The 24647-nt window shown below is 41.1% G+C and overlaps 1 long non-coding RNA gene across 1 annotated transcript; it reads right to left on the bottom strand.

The window, feature by feature from the left end:
• Positions 1-6575: 6575 nt before the first annotated feature.
• LOC140694826 (uncharacterized) lies at positions 6576-8305 on the bottom strand. The gene is made up of 3 exons (XR_012070468.1): positions 8043-8305; positions 7401-7555; positions 6576-6764 (listed from the first exon to the last, which is right to left on the bottom strand). It is a non-coding gene; the product is annotated as an uncharacterized lncRNA (long non-coding RNA).
• Between the last annotated feature and the right edge of the window lie 16342 nt (positions 8306-24647).

Here is a 24647-nt window from a genome sequence, read left to right as displayed (position 1 = left end):
GGCTCAGTCCTCTATCTTGCCCACCGGTAGCCTGGGTCCACTTCCGGTGCAAGCGGAGGCCGCGGAGCCCAGGCTGAGCCCCGCACACAGACAGGTGAGGGTGCCCCCGCCCCGCTGCCCCGCCGCCGCGCCCACTGTTGGCAGCATTGCCCCAGCCTCCGGCCGGTGCCACCTGCAGCTGAGGACCTCCGCGCAGCCCCGCCCGCCCCGGCCCCGCCCAGCTGCCCCATAAGCCTCCCCCCACCCCCGTCCTGGCCGCGCCCTTGCTCCCATTGGCTCCGAAAGTTCTGCCCTTGCACGTCTAGCCTCGGGAGGACGCAGACGCAAGCGCTAGGGGAGGGCCCCGCGGCGTTGCCATGGATAAAGACGCCGCGCTCCTCGCGGGCTGGCGTGCGCTTCTGGGGCAGGCAGCGGGCTCCGGAAGTGTGCAGCTGCCCGGGGCCATGGCGGTGTTTGCTGCTGGGGATGGCGGCTTGCTTGGCCGGGCCACTAGTTCTGGCCGCGTCAGTCGGCGGCCGACCTCCTTTCTGGGGCGGCGTCTCACAGACGGTAAACGTACGGCAGCGCCGTTGGCGGGGCCAGTGGACATGGACCGGGGTGGGATCCGGGTTGGTGTGGCGGCCGGGGAGGGCTGAGGTCATGATGGCAGCCCTTCTTGGTGAAACAATAAAATGAATAGCCATTTTCACAAGACCTCTGAGTAAATCTACTAGGGAACTTCATCCTGGACTGAGGAAGAGGACTGGGGAGGAGGGGGCATTCAGGGGCACAGAGAACCATGGGCCACCTGTCCCACGATGGACTTTAGACTCACCCTCACCCTTCAGGAACTACTAAATACACACAGACAGAGTGCTATGGACAAGATTTTTTTTTTTTAAACAAATCCCTGAATCCCTAGCAGGTCTTGTTTCTACCCATACACAAATGGCTTATGTGCATAATGTTTCACAAAAGCCTTAAAATATTATCACCCCAACTTGACACATCAAGAAACTGAGGTAGAGAAGTTTATCACATTCTACAAGATTAGAGAGAGGCCACGTCAGACACCATATTTAAATCCAAGCCCCTGCTCCAGTGCTCACACTAGAAAGTGTGACATACTGCCCCTTTCCTGCCCTCTCCCTGCAATCAATCTCTGAAGAGTCTTTTCTGTGTCACCTGGAATCACAATCACATTCATTTTCCACAAAGAGCTATGTCACTCCTTGGAGGACTTTTCAAAATCTAAAGGGTTGGTTTGAGAGGAGAGATTTGCATTTTCTGTTTCTCAAAGGAAACATGGCTTTAAAAGAAACTGAAAAGTAGTTATCTAGTCTAAGCCCTCATTGTGCAGAGAAAAAACCGGAGGCTCAGAAGAGATGAGGAAAGGGCCTTATTAACAAATATTGCCTCAGTGCAGCACCAAGCCAGACCTGGCACTTCTAGGGGAGGATCTGGAAGGCCCAGGAGAATGAGTGTTAGAAAACAGAAAGAGAAGAAGCATACAAGGCCCCGTCTCTTCACCACCATAACATGAATTTCCACCAAATTACCCAGAATGGGTGCAGCCAATATTAAGTTTGTCAAAAGAGGTTATAGAATTCTCAACCATATTGGAAATTCCAACATTTACTGTGCTTTTTTCCCAGTTCAAGCATCAATTCAGTGGGCACTCTGTACCAGGGACTACACGAGGCCTGGGGTTCTCCCAAATACAGATCTCTATTACCACGTGTGCAAACCAGATTAAGGCCACCAGAAGAAAAGCGCCCACAGATAAGATGGAATTACTGAAACTGAAAGCAGCAAAAGAGCATATATTACTAGGAAAAACGGTGCTCCTAGTAATGGACACATGGACATAGAATGCAAACTGTGTTTAGCAGGCAGGAAAGGGGGGATTAACAGATACAAATTAGTAAATATAAAATAAATGACAAGGGCCTGCTATATAACACAGGGAACTATATTCAATTTCTTGTAGTGATTTATACTAAAAACAATCTAAAACATATATATATACATATGCATATGTTTATAACTGAATCTCTGCTGCACACTTGAAAATAACATTGTAAATTGACTACACTTAAATAAAAAATAATTTTAAAAAATAAGTAAAAATAAATGCAACGCCATTAAGAAAAAATAAAAGAACTCTCTAATCCCCTTAACTGTAGGTGGTCGAGAAATCTAGCTGCAAACACCAAGTCCACTGGATCACTCCAGCACTGGCTGTCACTCTTTCTGACCATCAGAGAGTCACTTGCTTCACTGAGGTTACTTTTCTCTTCTGTGAAAGGCTACAGTTGCAACTAACGATGTATAGAATCTCATCATTCACAAGCCCAAAAAGTAGTGAGAACTTCACATGGGCCAGGCTCTGGTCAGATGAAAAGATAGGGTCCCAGATATATTCATGGGTAGAAGAAGTTTATGCCATAAAGGTATAAATTCTTCCTGTTTTGATAGACAGATTCATTTCAATTCTGGTTAGAATTCCTACCAGATTTTTCTTGGAATATAACAAGTTAATTTATGGTCAGGAATAGCCAAGAAATTTCTTTAGAACCACCACTTGGGAGGGGTGGATAGGTCATTCATTTCCACTGCTCTTTCTGAAGTGATGAAAACGTTCTGGAATAATAATGGATGCACCACTGTGAATATGCAAAAAGCTGCTGAATTGTACCATTTAAATGGATGGAATTCATGGTGTGTGAACTATATCACAATAAAACTGTCCTATGAAAATTATTTCTTGACAATTATTTTTCAGTTTATACACTAGTCTGTCCCACAATTTAAGAAAAACAAAAAACCTAAACAAGCCAAACTATGCCAGGAGCACTTTAGGACTGCAATATCCCTGGGTCTCCAAGGCCTCTGGTGGTGCTGTTCCTGTTAACACACAATAGCTGGGCTGGGCTAGTTAGGACTGTAACTATCTTTTGAAAATCGAGGATCACTCCTTTCACCCTGGGAGAGGGAAGGAAGGAGGATGTCACAGCCTCATGCCTTCAGCACATTTTTAACAGAACCAAGCCCTGCTTTCACCACTGCAATCCCTCTCACTATAAAAACACGTGACATCAACAAGCACCGCCATCATAACACCTGTAAGTGTTCAAGGTACTTACCTGAGGCAGAAACATGGAGGGGGGAGACAGAACCTCGCTTAGCAGTGACGCTCCCTTTTCCCGACTCCACCAGGAGAAGCTGGGCGTTAGAGCCGGAGGCTTTCAGCCCAGGTAGCAGCGCCCACGCCACAGAGCTGGTCCTCAGGGAGCGGGAAAGGGAGAGCAGGGCAGCCCCGGGGTCGCGGGGCAGGGAAAGCGGGGAGGGGGACGCGGGCTGCAGCCTCGCTCGGAGGACAGCCCCAGCCACAGTCCCAGGCGCCCGCCCCCGTCCGGGTCCGCAGACCCCGCCCGCCCGGGACACAGCCCGCCCAGGGGCGGGGACGGGCCGCCGGACGAGAAGAGGAAGCCCGGGAGGAGAGGACTAGCGGGAGGGAGAGGGGAAGGGGACGCCAGCCGCGGACTGAGGGGATCCCGGCTGGGTGAGAGATGGCAGGTGCACACCAGGCCCTGGACACTGTGGCCGGGACGCCGGGGCAGGTGGCGCTGGCAGAGGGGTCTGGCCTGAGCAATTCATCTGAACACGGGCTGACTAGCGCCCTTGGGGTCTGTGACAGGCGGACCGCCCTCCCGCAGCCGCCTGACCCCTTTCCCAGGAGCCCCCCACCTTGCACTTCCACAGTCAGAGGCCCCGACCCCAGGCAGGAACCAAAGGCCTACCGGGCGACGTAGTTGAGAAGCCTTTGGGCCCGATCCCCGGCTCGGATATGGAGCTCCCAACCAGCGGACCACTTGGCACTGACTGCGCATGCGCAGGAGGGCCAGCGATCCTCTCTGGGTTCTGTGAGAGAAGGTGGGACAGCGAGGGAGGGAGAAGATGGGAGCGGGTGGAGAGGACGGGAAAATTGGAGGGATACAGATGGACAGGATGAGCAGAGAGAAGGAAGGGATCTGGAGAAGGGAGGGTCTTAGAGGAGTTGGAGAAAAAAAGCTTTACCTCGGGGGCACCCCTAGGCGGCAGACCTGCCTCTGTACCCTTCTGTTACCCTTCAAGCCCCGCAGCTCAATTTTACCACCGTGATCCAACCCTCCGTCCGATGCTTCTGCAGAAACCCTAGGGAGATCACACCCGTTGCCCCCACGCGGAGCTGGGTTTTCTGTTGCTCTGAGAACCAAGCACCCGCAGGTGTTGTCGCTCAGAACTACCTTGGGAAGAGCACATATTCCCCTTTTACACGCTGGGAAACAGGCAGGCAGGATCTCTGCCTTAGCTCCACTGTCCCAGGTGTTGGGCTGGCGGGGAGAGGTGTGGTACAAGATCAGAGCCCCAGACAGAGCAGACTGCCTGAGTGTTGGTGCATAGTCCCCATCCCTCCTGGGTAAACCATACCCCACCCTAGTGGAAACATCAAGGGCTCACAGTAGTTCCCTGGGTGTGGGAGAGCTGTCCTCATGTGAAGGAAAAGTCCAGCTGGGCTAACAAGCTAAGTCACAAATCTAAGTGTGATAAGTGTCAGTTTACTGATCTAAATTATGCTGGGCTATCTCGTAAATCTGAAGTTTAGTGTCAGTTTATTGGCCTAACAACCTAACTCGTAATTCCAAGCTCAACAAGTGTCAGTAATGTGATCTGTTACAAATTGATAAGCTCCAGTGTACTTATTCCTTGCTTTTTGTTCTTTGAGCCTTATTGGCTAAGCCCCCTTACTTGTAACTAAGCCTTTAAAACCTCATGTGCACGTCTTGGAGGTACTCAAAACTTCGGAGCCGAAGCCCCTCTGAGCCCACCGGCATAATAATTCTGAGTACTCCAACACTCCGATTGGTGCTTTTGTCTTGGCTGGCCTGTTTCCATAACACTCAGCTCCAGTGCCCAGCTTTCTAGGTAGATAGGAGTGTTACCAAGTCCAAATTCATTCTCCTCAGTGCAGGACAGGCCAATAATTTGGGAGACCAGATGTTGGGGCATGGAATAGCAAGTTTCTGTAGACCTAGATGGCAAACTAATGTCCTGGAAAACCATCTCCCCAAGTCACAATTCAGGCTCCTTTCCTATGTGCTTGGTTAGTGCAAACTTCTTAGTGTAGGAATTCCTTCTTGTTAGAATCCTTTCTTCTTGCAGCTATCTGCGTGGGTCAGATCCCTGTAAACCTCCAACAAAAGAAACGTAATTTTCTATTCTGCAATTTGCTATCTTTTAATGAATGAAAAAGTGTTAAATATCCTTAAAGGTCAGAGCCTTCAGAATAGGGTCTCCTGTTTATTTCAGGCTCTAGGCAACATTGTTTTACAAGCAAGATGAAGCCTAGGTGACAGAGCATAGGGTTAAATTCAAAGGAACAAATCTAATATGGAGTCAGATTTGTTCTGTTATATTACCCGGCCAGATGCCACTTGAGGATTTAAACCCCTTTAAGTTAAAAATAACTAAAATTTTAAAGGAATTTACATACATAGGTGGGAATGTGCAAAGCATATCTGGAAAAGCACCCAAAGGATAGTAAACAGAGGCATCTCCAGAGAGGGCTGAAAGAACAGAGGATGAGGGAAAACATCTTTCACTTGTGTATTTTTGTTCTCTGAGTTTTTTTTAAACCATTTCCTTGTATTTCTTTTTCAGATAAAAGAAATGTGTAATGGAGCAAAGGACTAATTAGCTTAGCAAATACAGCAGCCATGGAATCACTAGTCATCACTTTTGATTTAAGCCAGAAAGCATTTTTTGACTCTCTCCAATGTGCTCTGTCCTGTTTTAAGACTTCTATTAATATTATTATTATTATTATTATTATTACTATTACTACAACTACTACTAATATTACTATTACTATTATTACTATTATTTTATGAAATAATAACACGGTTTACCTCACCCCTGCCCATGGCTGGTGGAAAACCAACCGAGTTTTTCTTGAGTTGTTTTCCAAGGAGTAGAGATGAGTTTATAAACAGAACACATCTTCAGGGTAAAACAGGCAGAGTGCTTTTCCAGCAGGCCAGAGAGCTATGAAGTGTTTTCAACAGAGGCGCCCAGAAGCTGAGAGAGAAAGCCTCCAGGACACTACAAAAAGCTGCCCAAACTGCCGTCTCCATGGTACTACTGAAATAGGAAAGAACAAATCTGACTTCATATTTGATCTGTTTCTTTGAATTTAACAAAGCCAAGTTAATATCCTCCGGTCTTTTCATGGGTTATGATGTCACAGAGGAAACGGACAGGTCAACAAGGAATCACTCTGCCGTGATCCCGGAGCCGGGGAAAGGGATGGGCTGCAAGATGTATGAAGCAGCCGCAACTGTGCCCGTGCTTCTAGGCAGGTATCCAAAATCGCCTCGACAAGGTGTCAAACATTTGTGCCCATGCCCTCATCAACAGACATGTATTAAAGACAAATGGAAACATATAAAAGGCCAATACCCTTGCTGGGTACACCGTCCAAAGAACAAAATCTCAGTTTGACAACTGGCCATCTCGGTTCCATGGGATTCATTCTTGGAGAACCTTAAAAACCACTCTTCTGTCCTCAAGAATTGCTGCATATTTGTCCTATCTTTGGCTCAGGGATGGAGCACGTTCAAGTGAACTTTAATGTCTGCACAGATTTGACTGTCTTTTTCCAGGTTCACTTGTCCATTCCAAAGAGGCTTGAGCTATGTCCATCTTCCGTAAGATCTATTCCCTCCAGTGACAGCTCATTGAGCCTGCAATTAAAAGCCAAGTGAACAAGACTGTCCTCAGCTAAAAAGTTCACCCACCCTTCACTGTTTTCTTAATCTCCTCTCCTGGCTAATTGCAACAGACTAACACCTCCCTCCACCAAGATACCCAACTATGTCATTTTTCTCCCCAAAGAGAAAATAAGGTCCATAAAAGAGGAGACAACTCCATAGTCACCTCTGAAATCTTAGCATATAGTAATGTCAATAAATACAACTCAGATTATTGTTAGTTTCCTTTAAAACCTTTCTGGTTATTTGAATGAGACCTTGGAAGAGAGGTGTTTGCTGTCCAGTATCTTGATCCACAAGACTCTGGAGGCCTTTTTCGGAATAGCTGTTCACTGATTCATTCAAAACACAACTTATCAATCAAGGAGTAGCTGTGCTTTTCTGCCAGGAGTTTGTGGTCACTCTCATGCCAGAACAGCTTTAAACTATATCCTTACTTTGGATTTGTTATTTTTCCCCTCTTCCACCAAAATTGACTTTTCTTACTTTCTTGTCTTGAGGAATTTTTTTTTCCTATTTCACCCTTTAGTAAAGCAAGATTCTCAGGATGGGCTTGGCCCATTTTATGATCACCCATCCAACACCTAGTGTGAGAGGTCTGGGGCTCACCTGCTTCCCTCCTGTCAAGGCAACTGAAAATCAGTTCAGGAGCCAACCAGCACACCACGGCTTCTAACGCTCACGTATCTCTCAGAAACCCTGCTTTCCCGTTTGTCTTGGCTTCTGAGAATTTTCCCTCACTTTCTTGACAATGAGTTGTGCAGCTTGAAAGATGAGGAAGGAAGGTTTTATTTCTCAATCAGCGTTTTAAGGAACTTGTGTAATGAAGGTTTTCAGGAGTTTCTAGAACCCTCCATTGCCGAGACAGAAAACACACTAGACATTTTCTAAATTTAGTTCTCATGTGCATTTTTTCTTTGCTTTTTTTTTAACTGCTAACAGACATTTTTTAATTAAAAAAAAAATAAGGCCCCAAAAAGAATAGAACACTGAAGGGGCAAACAAATTAACGGGCAAAGACAGAAAAATGATAACTACTCTACAAAGTTAATATAATACATACACTATGTATCAGATCAGCAATTCTCAGTAACAGCTAATTGAAACATGACCATGAGGTAAAATTTCTCTCCTGTCAGGACATGGCCAACAGAAAATACAATTAAACCAACAAACTAATATCCTAAGTCTGGCGAGGTACAGAAGGCTACAAGCTAAATGTGTCTTATTCTAGAAAAGAGGGAGTCTCACCAGCTCTTTTCTGTGGAGCCTGAGCCCACGGGAGGACGGTGAAGTGAGCTCTGTAAGTACACAATTAGCAAAGTGAGTGATGAATAAATAGACGTGAGCTTTGATGACAGGGATAATACTACTATTCGTTTGTCCTTTAAAGTATGACTTCACGTTCAGTGATCAATACTTCAGCGTCCTTAGGAGTTGAGATTTTAGGAAAATGCACAACCTGGGCCCAGATCTCCTCTTTAAGCTCGTGACACTGCAGTTAGTTGTCTCAAAGGCAGCTCCAACTCCACATGCAAAGAGTTGACTTCACGGTGTTCCTCCCATAGCCGTCCTTACCAGGGCCCCTGGTCGGGGGGTAAGGTCTCCCTGCGTCTCCCAACTCAGGCCCATCACTCACAGATGTGAATGGACCCCTCCTTCAGGGACCAGATATCCTCAGACTCCGAGTCCCACTACCCTCAACTGACCTACCAGATACTCACTGGCACTCACTCAGCACTGACTCTCTGCTGGAGACCACACTGCACACTGCACAGTGTATCTCACTGGATCTCCACAACAGTCCTGGGAATTGGGTACATCACTGCTTCAATTGATTAGATAAATTGTTTCACTTCCTTGCGTGCGTCATTCAAACTGACACGGCTACTAAGCCACAAGCCTGGGCCTGAAAACCACTTGAAAATTGGACACTGCTACACCTCGCAGCCACCCTACTCTGACTCATCACATCATCTCCTGCCAAGCCTTCTAAATGTTTCCAAACATTCTAGAAGACAAATATGAACTATGAGAGCACCCCACTCTCCTACTTAAAATCTGTCAATGATGGTTCACTCCCCTTAGGAGAAAGCCCAACCAGGCCTGAGCACAGCCTAAGGCCCCAGCATCCGCTTTCCCTGCACGGCCGCGCCGCCTCACCCACCACGCAGCTCTACACGTGCCGTGTCTAGGACAGGGATGCTGACTCCGCACAACCCAGGGCTTGTCTCACTCGAACAATGATCACCTTCTTCAGTGTTCATCTTCTTCATTGCTGACTCTCACAAAAATGTTTTCTCATAATGAATCAATATCTTTTTCCTTACAACTGCCCATCATTAATAATGAGCTCCTCCCAAAAGAGAGAAGACCTAATTCTCAGTCTCCTTATCTGTAAAGTGAGAATAACAAGGAAATATGTGAGGTTTCAAGAGAAATAATATTCATGTGAGGCTGAGGGTCAATTCCATCATACAGTAAGCATTCAATATGTGCTTACTTAATATTAATAAGAATATATTGCATTCTAGCAACCTTCAATCAATGTTTTATGACTTTGTCCAACAGACTACTGACAAACTGTTGGACGAACCACTTTGAGCAGATCAGCACAAGCATACTGGGAGAGGTAAGTGCTGACTCCAGTTACAGCTGCAGCCACCCAGCACTACGGGGCGGGGGCAGTTTGCTCAAACTCTTACATTTTGCTTGAGCATTTAGTTCTCATTATAGAATAAAGACAGTTGTTCTTTAGTCAAAGCTCCTGAAACATAAATCTTCAAAGATTGATGCAAATTAGGTTTCAAGTACAACACTCTCACTAGAATTTATTTGAAAATTATAGTCTTAGCTACTCCGCACATCAAAAGGGCATAATCTTAATGTATCTGACTAAATACACTGAAAGGGTTGTTTAAAAGTAATTAAGAAGAAGCCATTCAGAATAAGCTCTCAGTATCATCTGCACAAAGACCCACCCAAGGGTCTCATTTCTCACTTCCACATAGGTGTTTTCAAGTAGCTTACCTTGGGTCTTGGTTTCTTATAACACGGGGCGGGGAATAGTTGTGGATAGATTTATGTAGCAAATATATACCAAGGGTATTTGTTGTGAAGGAATTCTACAAATAAGAAGATTGATACATAGTCCCACCCATAAGAAATTCAGCCTTTCCATTTACAACAGCATTAAAAATAAAGTGAGAGATACATTTAACAAAAATTTACAAGATTTGTACATTGAACTTTTTGAAGTATCACCAGAATAAATTTTAAAAGATCTACATATATGGAAGACATCCCATTTTCATGGAATGATTGACAATATTATTAAAAATGTTAAGAATCCTCAAAGTGAACTATATATTCAGTGGAATCCCTATCAAAATTCCAGCTGACTTCTATGCAAAATTGAAAAACTGATCCCAAAATTCACATGGACGTGCAAGGGGCCCAGGACAGCAAAAACAACCTTGAAAAAGAAGAGTAAAGTTGGAGGACTCACTTTAAAGTGTACTAAAATGCTATAGTACTAAGTCAGTATGATACTGGCATAAGTTTGGATAAATAAGTCTAAGAGACACAATAAAAACCCACGGGGAAAATCTTACCTTTACAGACACTTTTCCACTAGGGGGCCAAAAACACTCCATTGAAAGAATAGTCTATTCAACTAATGGTTCAGGGACAGCTGGGTATCTGCAGGCAAAAGAATCAATCTGGAATCTGAACACCCATATTTTATATAACAAATAAAATTAATTGAAAATAGATCACAGACAGAAATGTAAAAATTAAACCTATAAACTTTCTAAAAGAAGACACAGTATAAATCTTTGTGGGCCTAGGATAGGCTTTGGTTTCCTAGATACAAAACCAAGAGCACAAGTGATAGAAGGAAAAAGCAGATAAACTGGACTTCATCAAAACTAAAACCTTTTTCTTACAAAGGACATCATCAAGAAAGTGAAATGACAGGGGAAAAGGGTATCTCAAGTCAGAGAGTGCGTGCTTTGCAAAAAAATAAAATAAATCTTTACATCAAACTACCTCCCTTGTAAAGAAATTGTTTTAATGTTTAAAAAAATATAGTTAAAGGACAATGTGCAGAATAGAAGAAAAATTTTGCAAAGCATGTATCTAATAAGAGAGTAGTATCCAGGATATATAACGAATGCTTACAACTGAACAATACAAAAAAATACACCCAATTTTTAAATTTACCACGAATTTAAATAGATATACAAATGGCCAATAATCATATGAAAAGATGCTCAGCATCACTAGGGAAGTCAAAAACAAAATGAGATCTCATTTTACACCCACTAGGATGGTTATAACCAAAACATGGACAATAACAAATGTCGTTCAGGAGGCAGAGAAACCTCATATGCGGCCAGGGGAAAGGAACAATGTTGCAGCTTCTTTGGAGAAGTCTGGTATTTCCTCAAAAGCTTAGAGTTATATGTCTCAGCAATTCCACTCCTACATATAGAGTCATCTCTCAATATCCTTGGGGGGTTGGTTTCAGGAACCCCACACCCTGGATACCATAATCCAAGGATGTTCGAGTCCCTTTACAATCAACCATCTGGATTCATGTAGTGGAAACTACAGATATGGCGGGGCAAATGTACAGCCAACAGAATGAAAACATATTCTCATAAAAAATTTCACATCAATATTCATAGCAGTATCATTCAGAGTAGCCAAAAGTTACTAACAATATCCATCCATCAATGAACGGATAAACAAAATTACCAAGAATAGGCCCACAAACTTTTGGTCATTGAAACTTTGACAAAGGAGGTGAGAACATACAATGGAGTAAAGACAGCCTCTTCAGCAAATGGTGTAGGGAAAACTTAACAGCTGCATGTAAATCATTGAAGTTAGACTACTCCCTCACAGAATATACAGAAATGAATACAAAATGTGTTAAAGACTTAAACATGTAGACAAGACACTATAAACCTCTTAGAAGCAACCATAGGCAAAACATCTGACATACATCTCAGCAATGTTTTCCTAGAGCAGTCTACTCAAGCAATAGAAAAACAACCAAAAATATACAAGAGGGATCTAATTAAACTTACAAGCTTTTGCACAGCTATGGAAACAGTAAGCAAAACAAAAAGACAACCAACCTATGGAATGGGAGAAAATATTTACAATAAATGAAACTGCTAGGGGCTTAATTCCCAGAATATGTAAACAGCTTTTACACTTAATAAGAAAGAAAAACAAACAATTCAATTCAAAAATTGGCAGAAGTCCTAAAGAAACATTTCTCCAATGAAGACGTACAAATGGCCAGTAGCCACATAAAAAAATATTCAATATCATTATCAGAGAAATGCAAATCAAAACTGCAATCAAGTATCACCTCTCACCAGTCAGAATAGCCATCATTCAGAAGTTCACTGACAATAAATACTGGAAAGTCTGCGGAGAATTGGGAACACACCTACACTGTGGTGGGGATACAGTTTGGTGGAGCCATTGTGGAAAAGTGTATAGATGTTCCTCTAAAGACATAAAATTGACCTCCCAGATGACCCAGCAATCCCACTCCTGGGCATATATCCAGAAGGAACCCTAATTGAAAAAGACACCTACACCCCAATGTACACAGCAGCACTATTTACAATATCAAGACATGGAAGCAACCGAAATGTCCACTGAGAGATGACTGGTTAAAGAGGTTGTAGCATATTTGTCCAATAGACTACTATTCAGCCATAAAATAATAATAAAATAATGACATTGGCAGCAACATCAATGGACCTGGAGAATGTCATTCTAAGTGAAGTAAGCCAGAAAGAGAAAGGAAAATACCACATGAGATTGCTCACATGTGGACTCTAAAAAAAAAAATAGAAAGAAACAAAAAAATAAACTTATCTACAGAACGGAAACAGACACAGAGACATAGAAACCAAACTATGGTTACCAGTGGGGAGAGGGTGTGGGAAGGAATAAACTGGGAGTTCAAGATTTGCAGATACTGAGTATGTAAAGAATAAACAGCAAGTTTATACTGTATAGCACAGGAGAATATATTTAATATCTTATAGTAACTTATGTTTAAAAAGAGGATGAAAATGAATACAGGTAGGTTCCTATTTAGCTGAAGTGTTGTGCTGTACACAAGAAACTAACACAAAATTATAAACTAACAAGACTTCAATGAAAATATTTTTAAATAGACCAAAAACGAAAACAAAGGAAAAGGATATTATCAAGCAAAAAGAATAAAGTACTGATTCAGGCTACAATTATGGATGAACCTTGAAACTTTATGCTAAAATAAGCCAGACACAGAAAGCCAAATAGTGCCCTTTAAAGTGAACTGTATCTAAGCGTTTATTGTACTACTCCTGTAAATTTTCCAGAGGTTTGAAATCTATCAATATCAAAATAAAATGTATTATGCATTAAAAACTTAAAACGCTTCCTCACAGGAGGGCTTTGATTATTAAATGCAGAAACGCATATAAAGCTCTTGGAAAAACAATTTGCACGTCCACACACAGTCACTGCTGTCACTGCCACTCAGAGGGTGGTGACAGCGCTGATGAGAGCTGCCTCCACTCGCTCCCCTGCAGAAAGGAGTGAAGGCCTGAGCTCTGACAGGCAGGGTGAGCGTGAACCTGAGTCGTACACAGCCACGTTCCAGACTCTGCGTTACCCAACTTTCTTATACAAACTGCAACATGTAATGTAAACACGCTAGAGGGATGTATCTTACAACACAGGGAATACAGACAATGTTTTACAGTAACTATAAATGGAGCATCTATTGTACACCTGAAACTAATATCATATTTTAAATCAGCTATATTTTTATGAAAAATTAAAAAATATTTTTAAAATGCTATCACTTTAATATTCAATTCGGTTTTTAAGTTACTACTAAACAGCTCAGAATGTATAAAAGCATTTAATTGTGCTGTTTGCTTACATATTTATTTACATTCAGCCTCTTGCTAAAAGAGAATTTAAACAATTCTGTTAAACACAGCTTAACAACCATAACAACAAAAGGCAAAACGGAGAGTGAAGAGAAAATGGAGATTCAATACTTAAATGAAACCAGGGGGAAGTAAACTCATAAAAATGGATTCCATGAAGTCAGGGCAAGTGTTAAGGCTGACTAGAAATTCAGCTGTAGGATTCTTGGCAGCGAAACCAAAAAGAAAAGATGATGGGGCGGGTGGTAGAGCGTGTGCTTAGCATGCACGGGGTCCTGGGTTGAAGCCCCAGGGCTTCCACTAACAGGTAAATACATCTAATTAACTGCCCCCCTAAAAGATCACCAAAGAAAAGAAAAAGAGAAATTTCTTTCCCAAAGAACCCTGATATTAAATTTGGATTAAATATTAAAAAAAAGAAAAAAAGAAAAATTCAAAAGATAAGTGACACTGAAGGAAAACCACAGCTGGCCTAACAAGCTAAGTCACAAATCAAAGTGTGATAAGTGTCGGTTTCCTGATCTAAGTTTTGCTGGGCTACCTGGTATATCTGAAGTTTAGTGTCAGTTTACTGGGCTAATAAGCTAACCCGAAAATCCAAGGTCAACAGTTGTCAGTAACGTGATCTGTTCCAAATTGATAAGCTTCAGTGTACTGATTCCTTGCTTTTTGTTGTTTGAGCCTTATTGGGTATTAGCCCCATACTTGTAATTAACCCTATAAAACCTCATGTGCACGTCTTGGAGGTGCTCAGAGCTTTGGAAAAGAAACCCCTCTGAGCCCGCCAGCGTAATAAATCTCAGTACTCCAACCCTCTGTGTGATTCTTATTTCTTGGCTGGCCTTTTGTTTCCATAACAACACAAGCGATAATGCCCGTGAGATAAATCTGGGGAGGCTGCTGGTAAGTCGCCATGTCTCACGTGGGAAAATCTGAAACATCCTTCTCACCACTCAGAGTCATCATAAGCCCACACCACACCTCCTGCCGTTAAATGCAGGAGCACGGTTAGGGCCCGGCCTTTGCTGTCTTTGTGTCATCACAGTGATACAGGATGGAAGGGGGAAGAGCACAGCCATTCAAGGAAGGCCGCAGCAATTGACATCAAAATGGTGAAGGATTCAACCCCCAATAGGCCTTGAGGCTCAGGATGAAGAGATTTAACTTCTAGCAGATCTTGAGATTCAGTAAACATCCATTGTAATAGTAACCTGGTGAATAACATGCCCCAGGCACCATGGCAGTCCCAATGATAGCCACAAAAGGTCAAAGGGTGGGAAATGGCCAACTCCCTGGGAATCCTAGCCCCTTGCCCTAAGGCTGGTCCTTCTACTTATTAGCATATGAAACCACCAAGCCCAAGAAAACAAGCAACACAGCGCCACCTCGCGGTCACCACTCTCTGTCCCTCTTTGGAGAAGACAGACCTTCTGTCTGTGGGGTGTGTACCTACTTCTAATCTGTGCATGAAACCCCCACACCTCGTGACGTTTCTCTTGCATTTCAATGTATCTGTCTGAATATATATACCTTTACTCAACACTGGCTTGCTCTTGAATTCTTTACTGCATGAAGTCAAAGAACAAAATCTGGTGGGGCACATCCCAGGGGCTCAACGAAAGCCTGGGACACAGCCCTTCTCATGCCCAACGTTTTTTATTCTTGTATCAACAGGACTGGGCTGTGAAGTGACGTCTGAGGCCCCAGCTAAGGGACAGAACCAGCTTCCAGGGTTCCAATTTGCGGGCAGCCTCTCCCCCAGCTTGGGCCTTGGGGTCTGCCCGGTTCTCTGTGTTTCTCTGTTGTGCTGACTCCCCAGCCATACAGCGTACTCCTAGGCCTGTCCCCACAAAACCCTTCTCTCCAAAATACAAGCACGTCATGTCACAATCCTCTTGTTCAACCAGGAAATGTTCAGCCCACTTTTTTCCTCCCCAATAAATTACCCAACTGTCCTCCCTCCCATCACATCACTTCTTTCTTTGTGAGAACTCTGCACTCGCCACACCCCATCATGAACACAGGTGTCTTGCTGGCTGTGACCGAGATGTTTCTTTCTCACACAGCAAGCGTCCTTTCACTTTCCCCTTGTTACCTTAAAAAAGCCTTTCCTGAGTCACCCACCCCTCTGATTATGAACTCACAATGTGCTGAAGTTGCAGTCACTATGTGCATACATCCCAGTTTTGGCTAGGTTTCCATCACAAGATCTTCATTAAGGAGCTGCATCAAGAAGTTATACAGGGTATTCTTACATCAGAGTGGAGGAACCTGCAAAAAATTTAAACGGCTTTGAAGAGAGTGTTAACCAGGGACAGAGATGTCGCGGGTCCTAGTCAAAAGTGTCATGAGGAAAAATGTTCTCCCAAGGCTCAGAGTGGCTTCTGAACACAGAATCCTCAGGGAGGAGGTGACAGGCAGTGATTAGGGTGGGTGATACAGGTTACGCTCCCCCAGCTGGGGAAGAATAGGTTTTTTTCTTGTTTTCCAAACAATTTCTTACTATCTTTTTCTCTTATTGCCACATACCATTTCCTACGAATTAAGCATATCAATGTCAGTCACTTGGGCCACTTGGGAGAAGCTACACGATGCCATTCACAGGGATGGGGCATGACAGCCACACCAGTCTAGGTTGAAAGACCAGTGGGGGTATTTGCAAGGTAATCACGGGCATGCAACAAACTCCCCAGCTTCAATGACCTCATCTCAAAGCTGGGGTCAATAAAACTACCAAGCAAATTGCGTGAAGATTATGGCCAATGTTTACTAGGTAAGTGCCCGTGAAAGCTGCCGCTTAATGGGGAATGAGTACGATCAATGAGGCCCTGTCTACCTGCCACATGCGCCCTGCCTTCCTGCCTTGCTGCAACAGCAGAACTTGTTTAGCTGAGATGAACAACCCCAGAGCAGCCCAGACGGGAAAGCTCCCAGCTCTGCACAGCGAGACGTGTTCCTTTCCTTCTCAGAGCTGATCACAGTTTGCTGTCGTCTGTTTTTATGTTTATCCCTTTTGTAACTCCCTCTCCTCCGGAGTTTTTGCTCAAGCAGCACAGGGCCAGGTGTGTCTTGGGTCCTGCCGGATATTCTGGGCAGGGAAACAGCCAACTCCATATCTGGCTCTGGTGCTGAACGGAGAGAGCAGAAGGCCCAGGGGCCCATGCTGAACTGAGGCCCCTGCACCCAAAATTATGGTCTGACCTTGGGCAAATTACACAGTCTTCTTTACCCTGAGATTCCTCATCTGTCCATGAAAATAACTGCCCATGTCACACAGAGTTACAAGTATTAAAGGAAATCAACAAATTCACAACCTAGCCAAGGGGCTACAAGTGCATCCTCAACAGACAAATGCTGCCTTTACGGCTCTGACGCACGCTAAGCGGGGCGGCCCCACACAGTGAACACTGCTAAGTGCCAGGGTGTTAAATGCTTCATGTGTGCTATAATACTCTTTAGATCTTACAACAATCCCAGGAAGAAATGAATATTATCATGCCCATTTCACAGATTCACCAACAGTTTGAGAGTATGCATTCTATTCCAAGGTCCTATGGTGAAGAAATGGCAATTTAAACCGGAATCTGGGCCCAGGCCTTGGCTCCATCTCTCTCCCATCCACCTGACCACTTGCCTATGAATTCCACCTGTCCAATATAAAAGTTTGCAGCCGGCCATCTCTTAAAAGCAATGTGTGCCACCGTTTGTCAATGTTGTTTAATTACCATAAACTGTTCTCAGAAACCACTACAGTAAAGAAAGTTGGACTTAAGGAATTCTGCATTGCGTTCTCCTGCAATGTGCAGGATCCCTTTCCTACACCTCCAAATCCAAGTGTATGCTTCCTCCGTGTTTATGTTTGCACACGGCTTATTAAAGCAGAAGGTATCTGCAGTAATTCCATCTCGGTTGCTTTCCAAGTTTGCAGATTATCCATATTCGGTCTGTGAACGAAAATACTACAATGTGAATGAGAATACTGCAACCATGTCAGTAAACAAAGAATACTGATACCAAGTCATTAAAGGCTTCCGCCACTCCCCGGCGAGGACAGGCCTGCAGCCCAGCCACTGCAGCAACTCACAATGGTGCCCTCTGAGCAGACTCAGAATAAGAAAGGACGGGCTACTGGCCCGAGATAGCTAGGTGCTTGTCTAAAAAATGAATTCAGTGAGTCCTAATATTTGCTTCCTCCCATTCATACAAAATCACTAAATTCTTGAACTTGAGATACCTGGCTTTCTTTAGATAACAAGTAATCTTTTATTGTTCCAACAACCTGGTCTTTGTTGTAAAGCTCCTATATATCCTAGCTCTTCCTCAACCTCTTGGGAGCAGTCCCTCAGAGAGTTCTGAGAGACGGTCATCCTGGCTCGAGTCCTCCCGCCAAATGAAACATAACTCTTAACTTTTAGGCTGCACGTTTATTTCAGTCAACAGTTTTGGACACCATGAAGCACCACAGCAGATTTCTCTCCACCTGAACTCTCCAAGTAACCAGAGCCTTGGTACCAGCAGTGGCCCTTTGTGCTCATCCGCCTCCTCGGGGGGTCCAGATGAATTTGGCTGAGTCTCTCCTGGTTCTCAGATCTCACATATTGGTTGATGATCCTAAGTTTTATCTGGCGGTGTATCCAGGTACGTGGCCCTCCAGTTGAAAGAAACTGAGGTGAATTACCCACCCAGTGGAGACATCCCGAGTGGGTCCAAGTTGAAAGACACTGGGTTCAGGACTGAGTGGTTAGGTAAGAGGCTGGTCTAATGTTTTCCTCAATTTGGTTACCTCCATTGAATTTTTCAGGATAAAAGTAAAACTCTTATGAGGAAACATTCAACTCCAAATTTTGGACCATCCTCCTGGCTGGTAACAGCATTCTCGGGTGACAGGGAATCTTCCAGGAGTGGTAGACACAAAGACTTCATGCCACAGAGTTGTCCCTGTGGGAAATCTTACTAGCAAATTTATTCTGAGAACCCGACTTTACAATGGGGAATAGAACTTTCAAAAAAAAATAAAGAACAGAAAAGAAAAGAAAAAGAAATGACAGATTGCCAGTCTCCAAGTAAAACCCCAGCCAGATTTATGTACATACAAAACTTACAACATTAATCGGGAATAAGAAAAAAAAAAACTCACTCTGGAAATAACCAGGCCTGATAAAAACATTTTTTGGCATTCTGAACTTATAAAAACAAAATCCCCTTTAGTGGGAAGTTGGATTTCTCTTCCTGTGTCCTTGAAATGTAAACGTTTTATCTTTCTCTGGATGTTTTAAGTGTGTGCATGTAAGTATATATATGTTTAGTTTAGTTTTTAAAGGAAACCTTGGACTCTGCCATACAAAAGTTCAAGTATTGTGTACATACGGTGGCCACGCAAATAAATTGGGATTCAAAGCAATTCTTTGATTGTACCAATTTTCAGATATTTTGCCATCTTAAACTTTGTTGCATCAGCCTGGACCACGAAGGCTTTAAGCTTTTGGAGAGTAAACCTTTGAATTTTATTTAGGCAACACCCCGACTCTCATGTGGAAGGGCCTCTTCATCTTATTGGTTTAAAATCACTATATATATATATATATATATATATATATATATATATATATTTATATATATATAAATTGATGGCCATATGATGGATTTTTTAATTTGGAAAAACTTTTTAATTGGTGAAAGTTTAAAGAGATCTCATTATAAACGGCTGTTTTATTGGTACCTATTAAAATAAAGTTTAAATGCAGAAAAATATATCTAATGGTTAACCTAAGAACTCAGATATAAAAATATAACTGGTTTGAAAAGCTACATTTTTGTTTTTCCTTTCTGATAAATGTTTCTAGAGATGCTAATAAAAACTTAGTATAATTAATGTTAATTAGGTTGAATAACTGGAAAAAGGATTGTAAAAATGTCAAAAAAACTGATAAGTGGCTTATCCCAAAAGGATAAATATTTTTATATGGTTATTTTGAATGAGATAAATAAAATGGACATTTTTGGATTTACATACAGGGTTTTGATACTACACTACGTAAAGTTAAAAAAAAAGGGCCAAAGAGTTCACCTACTCCATCCCAACATTAAAGTTCAAACAAGTCCGTTTTATTTACCACAGTTTAAAATATATTTATATGTAGACTGAAATACTTGATCAAGGATTGGGACAACAGACCAATTAATGAAATTAAAAATCGAGAAGGGCCTAAGCTCTTTGGCTGAAACTTGGGCAACCTAGAGACTTCTATAAAATTATATACAATGTACACCCACAAAAAAAAGGTTTCTGTCACTCCTTCTAGAAATAAGAATTATTGATTAAACTTAATAAATATAAAAATTAAAGGTATAAGATTTAATAAAATTGAGATAAAAGTTTGTGAAATTGGTATATTTAGATGGTCTTTATATAAACCTTTTGCTTATGTTGTGGGATAGATATGTTTCAGTGGAAAAACGCTTCCCCTTCTTGATATTATAAGGCTGGGCACATGTCTATCCCTCTGAAAATATTAATTGAACAAATTAAAGGAAACCAATATAGTTACTTGAGACGTCCAATATAACGTAAATCTAAAAAGTAATTTGAGTAGCTAAAAAAAAAAATATAGGTTTACCCTGGGTTTAACTTATAACTCAAGGAAAAGAGACCTTAATAAATGTCTTATGCAAGCTTTGGAAGACAAAATAAAGAAAACCTTAGTTTTAAAACATGGAATTCTTTGTTTACAGCTCTTCTCACTGATACAAAAATGCCAATTAAGGAGATAAAATTGGGTCTGGGTGACAGAGCATTTATCTGGGGACCTGGAAGGGAGTGTCTTTGTCTTGCAGATCAGAAATATAAATACAACAAACAGTGACCTAGGACTGAGCCTAATTAGCTCAACGAAATAAAACTTGAGGCCATGAAATTTTTGGCATTTTAGAACTCAGAACTCTGACGGGTCCTTCAGACTTTGTGAGGAAATCTTAATTATCTGTTTCATAAATAGTAAGCCTTAGTGATTTGAGCAAGCAAATTCAGCTTACTCCAACTATTATTATAAATATAAGTAAGTTTTAAAGTGAAGCTATGAGATCTCTAGCTTTTGTCTGTTTATAAGCCTGCATACAGATTATAGAAGTGAGATATTTCTACTGCTAAAAAAAAAAAATTTCGAAGTCAAAGAGCTCTGCTTAATTGATGTAAAAATATAAGAGCTTAAAAATTAAGTATTTTTAAAATAAAAACTTAACAAATTGACTTTCAGTGTCATGTGAATTGGAAAATATTCAATATTAAGGTAATATTTGATATTGTTTAGTTTAAGTATGTTCTAATAAATATAGACATCTTTAAAATCATCCATCTTAACTATAATACCTTTACTGTACCTAGGTTTAATGAAAGTCAAATAAGATCCTGTTATATCTGTTGCAGATTTGTCAAAAAAAAAATAACAGTAATGTGCTGTGGTAAAATTTTAAGTAAATTAAATGCAAATGAGATGAGAGCTTTGGGTAAATATTTAAAATATATTTTTAAAATGTATGCTTAAAATAATCTCTAAATGTTTGATATCTTTAAATTCTAGAGTTGTGCTAAATTAAGTTAAATGACAAGATTTTATTAAATATCTATGCCATTTTCAGATAAAATAAGATTGAATTATGAATTACTTAACATTTAACTTCCTCTTACAGTGAAACTAAAGGTGTTTAGAAATATCAATAAATGGTTGGTGTCACACAGAAATAGTCTCTATTAGTAAGGGAATGATCTCAGTATCCTAGGAAAGTAATATAAATGCGTAAAGGAAGATGTAAGAATGGAATAATACTTTGTTAATGAAAAATAGTGACTTTCTCCTGAAGCTGGTTACCTCTGAATGGAAGACAAAATAAGGGACACACTAATATAAGTATAGAAAGCTGTGGAAGGCTTGTGGAAAAGGAACCCTGAGGAAAGTTTTGTACGTGGTCAGAATTGGCTAAGTTTAGAATCAAATTGGGCAACGTAAATGAATCTTAGAAGTTAGCTGGAACAAGATTAGATTTGGTTTTCTCTCTGTTAAGAGGAAAAAATTTTCTTAAAATATTAATCCACCTTCAGTAACAGATTGTAAAACTTCTTATACCACTTAGCTGATCTGTTCTGCCTTTACATTTGACATATTTTCTTGTTAATGAATTAGTACTACTTTACAGTGATCTATATGTTTATCTGATCAAGTGTTCTGAAATCTTTCAAAAAGCTCCCCAAATATAAAATTCTAATTAATTAAATAAAAATTAATTTAATTAATTAAAATTCTTTTAATCTCCAGTTAAGTTTGGGATGCTACAGAAGGCCCCTGAAACATCCCAAAGAGAGATTTTTAACTATAAAGTTTCATTTGGCATTTTAAATAACATGGAATTGTCAAATGAATCATAAAACTTCTAAGGTTATATTGAATGAGAAATATTATTAATATAGGTATTGTAGAAATTATATGGACTCCCTAAAATTCTGGTTTATCTGAAATGTTACCAGTGATAATTATGGGTATAGTGAACAGGTTTCTTTATTGATTATAGTGTAACGGTGTTTAACCATGCTTTTAAATCTTTTGTCATTTATAGACAGTTAATTGTTTTCTTCTGATGGTTTTGCAAAATGCTTTCTCTTCAAGGAGATTTACTGATTTCTAATAAATTTCAAACTACAGCACTGAACTAAACTGGGTAAGACATTTTAAAGTTCTAATGAAAACTCTCATTAAAAGAATTAGTTACATGGGACTGATTAACCAGCTGAATATGGTTATAATTTTTGATATTGTTTGAAATACTACTGCCTTTTAACCTGTTTCCCAGACATAAAGAATCTCTTCTCCTTAAGCTAGTTATGGTTCACAGCAATTTGATAAATTATAACTATGTATACAGACTTGGAACAGTTATCTTTTCTCTCTATCTGATCCCTCAAAAGACTAAAAATACTTAGGTCCCCAGTGGCTCTATCAGACAAATTAGGGAGATCATCTCCTAAGAGATATAGGAGTATAAAGGTATTTTAAGGATTTTAAAGAGAAAAGAATTTACCTAAATCTGTAAGGCAAAAATCCATGAAAAGCCTTGACGTGGCTTTCTTGGCCTTAGAAAACCTTATTAACATTCTACCCTGAGACTCCGTATTAAAACTTCCAACACAGTCAATTTAAAAAGCCTATATGATCAAATAATCAGATTTAATTTGTAAAGAAATTAATCTTGATTTGGCTATATTTGAGAAAACTGAGGGTAACTTTAGAGAGAAAAAAATTATATTTTAGTCGATATTAAATTCTAGTTTTGTTAATTGAGGTCCATATTTACTAAGACACTTCCCAGATCATTCCTTGCTGTTATGTCACACTGCTCTACAGTTTAATTGAATTATGAAAAGAATAATCTAGGTTTGATTCTGAAGCTCAGTAATCTATCCTTGGGTAAAATTCCAATGCCCCATGACCTGCAGCCAGGGGATTATACATACTGCAACAGGCATGACTTAAAGAACTGTCTCCAACCTGAATGGAAAGACCCTTTTTCAGATACTCTTAACTAGACCATACACACCAAAGCTGAAGGAAACGGAGTCTCGGATTCATTTCCTATCTGAAACAGCCCCTGCAGTGCACTGGCCTATAGAGCGCTGCTCACCTTAAAACAATGCCCAAATGGAGAAAAAGCTTCCATACCAGGATGAGAAGAAGACGACATCTGAGCTAGACTGCTGACCCAAGACACCGGACCAGGACTGTATACCAATTACTTTGATAATTTCTCCAACCTTTGATTATGAACTACTCCAATTGTTAAGTTTATGATAAATTACCTATGTCTAGTACTTCTGTGTTACCTTGGTGGGTTTCCCTACTCCAAGGCTCTAACTAGATAGCCCTCAGAAACGTTATTCTAAAAAGAATTTATAGTTCTGTTTAGGCCACTGTTGATCTTACAAGGTGGGAGATTTCAACTGGCCAATTAATACCTGCTCTGACCCTGACCATAAATATGAACTTTCTCATAGGATCAAACTCAGAAACACAAGCAAAATTTTAACCCAAAAATACAACTTCTCGACTATTAAATTCTTACTCGTGACTTTATTAACGTTACTAGCTGTATTACTTATATCCTGTCTATTTTATAAAATTGTTGTCTGTTACATTTCCCAATGTGTAACTAGGCCCACAAGATGGATGATGGCTAAACATCTTGAAGAAACAGATAAAATTTATAACCCTGAATAAAATAAATATAATAGTGTGATTCTAGGTATGGGAATGAGCAAAGATGGGTAAACACTTCCTGGATCATAATAGAGTAGTAAGACAGGTGATCCAGAGAACTTTTAGTATCAACAGGGCCTGATAAAAAAACTAACACCTTGAATGGCAACTCAGAAGATTCTTCACCTGAACTAGGAATGAGCCATCCTAGCACCGTGGGACAAAATTGGTCATGAAATGTCTCTCAAAATATTGGTCGATTTTAGGACCAAGGGGGAACACTGTGAATGAAAATACTACAATGTGCATGAAAATACTGCAACCATGTCAGTAAACAAAGAATGCTGAATCCAAATCATCAGCGGCTGCTGCCAACCCCCAGCGAGTTCATGCCTACAGCCCGGCCTCTCAGCCACTCACAGTGGTGCCCTCTGAGCAGACTCAGTGCAAGAAAGGACAGGATACTGGCCCTAGATAGCCAGGTGCTTGCCAAAGGAATGAATTCAATGACCCAAATGTTTGCTTCCCACCATACATAGAAAACCACTAAATACTTGAACTTGAGATATCTGGTTTTCTTTAGATAACAAGCAATATTTTATTGTTCCAATTACCTGATATTTGTTGTAAAGATTCTA

The sequence above is a fragment of the Vicugna pacos genome, unplaced genomic scaffold (genome assembly GCF_048564905.1).
Source record: "Vicugna pacos unplaced genomic scaffold, VicPac4 scaffold_104, whole genome shotgun sequence".
Lineage (NCBI taxonomy): Eukaryota > Metazoa > Chordata > Mammalia > Artiodactyla > Camelidae > Vicugna > Vicugna pacos.
Note: the sequence above shows the minus strand (reverse complement) of the source record. Positions and strands in the feature narration are given on the sequence as shown.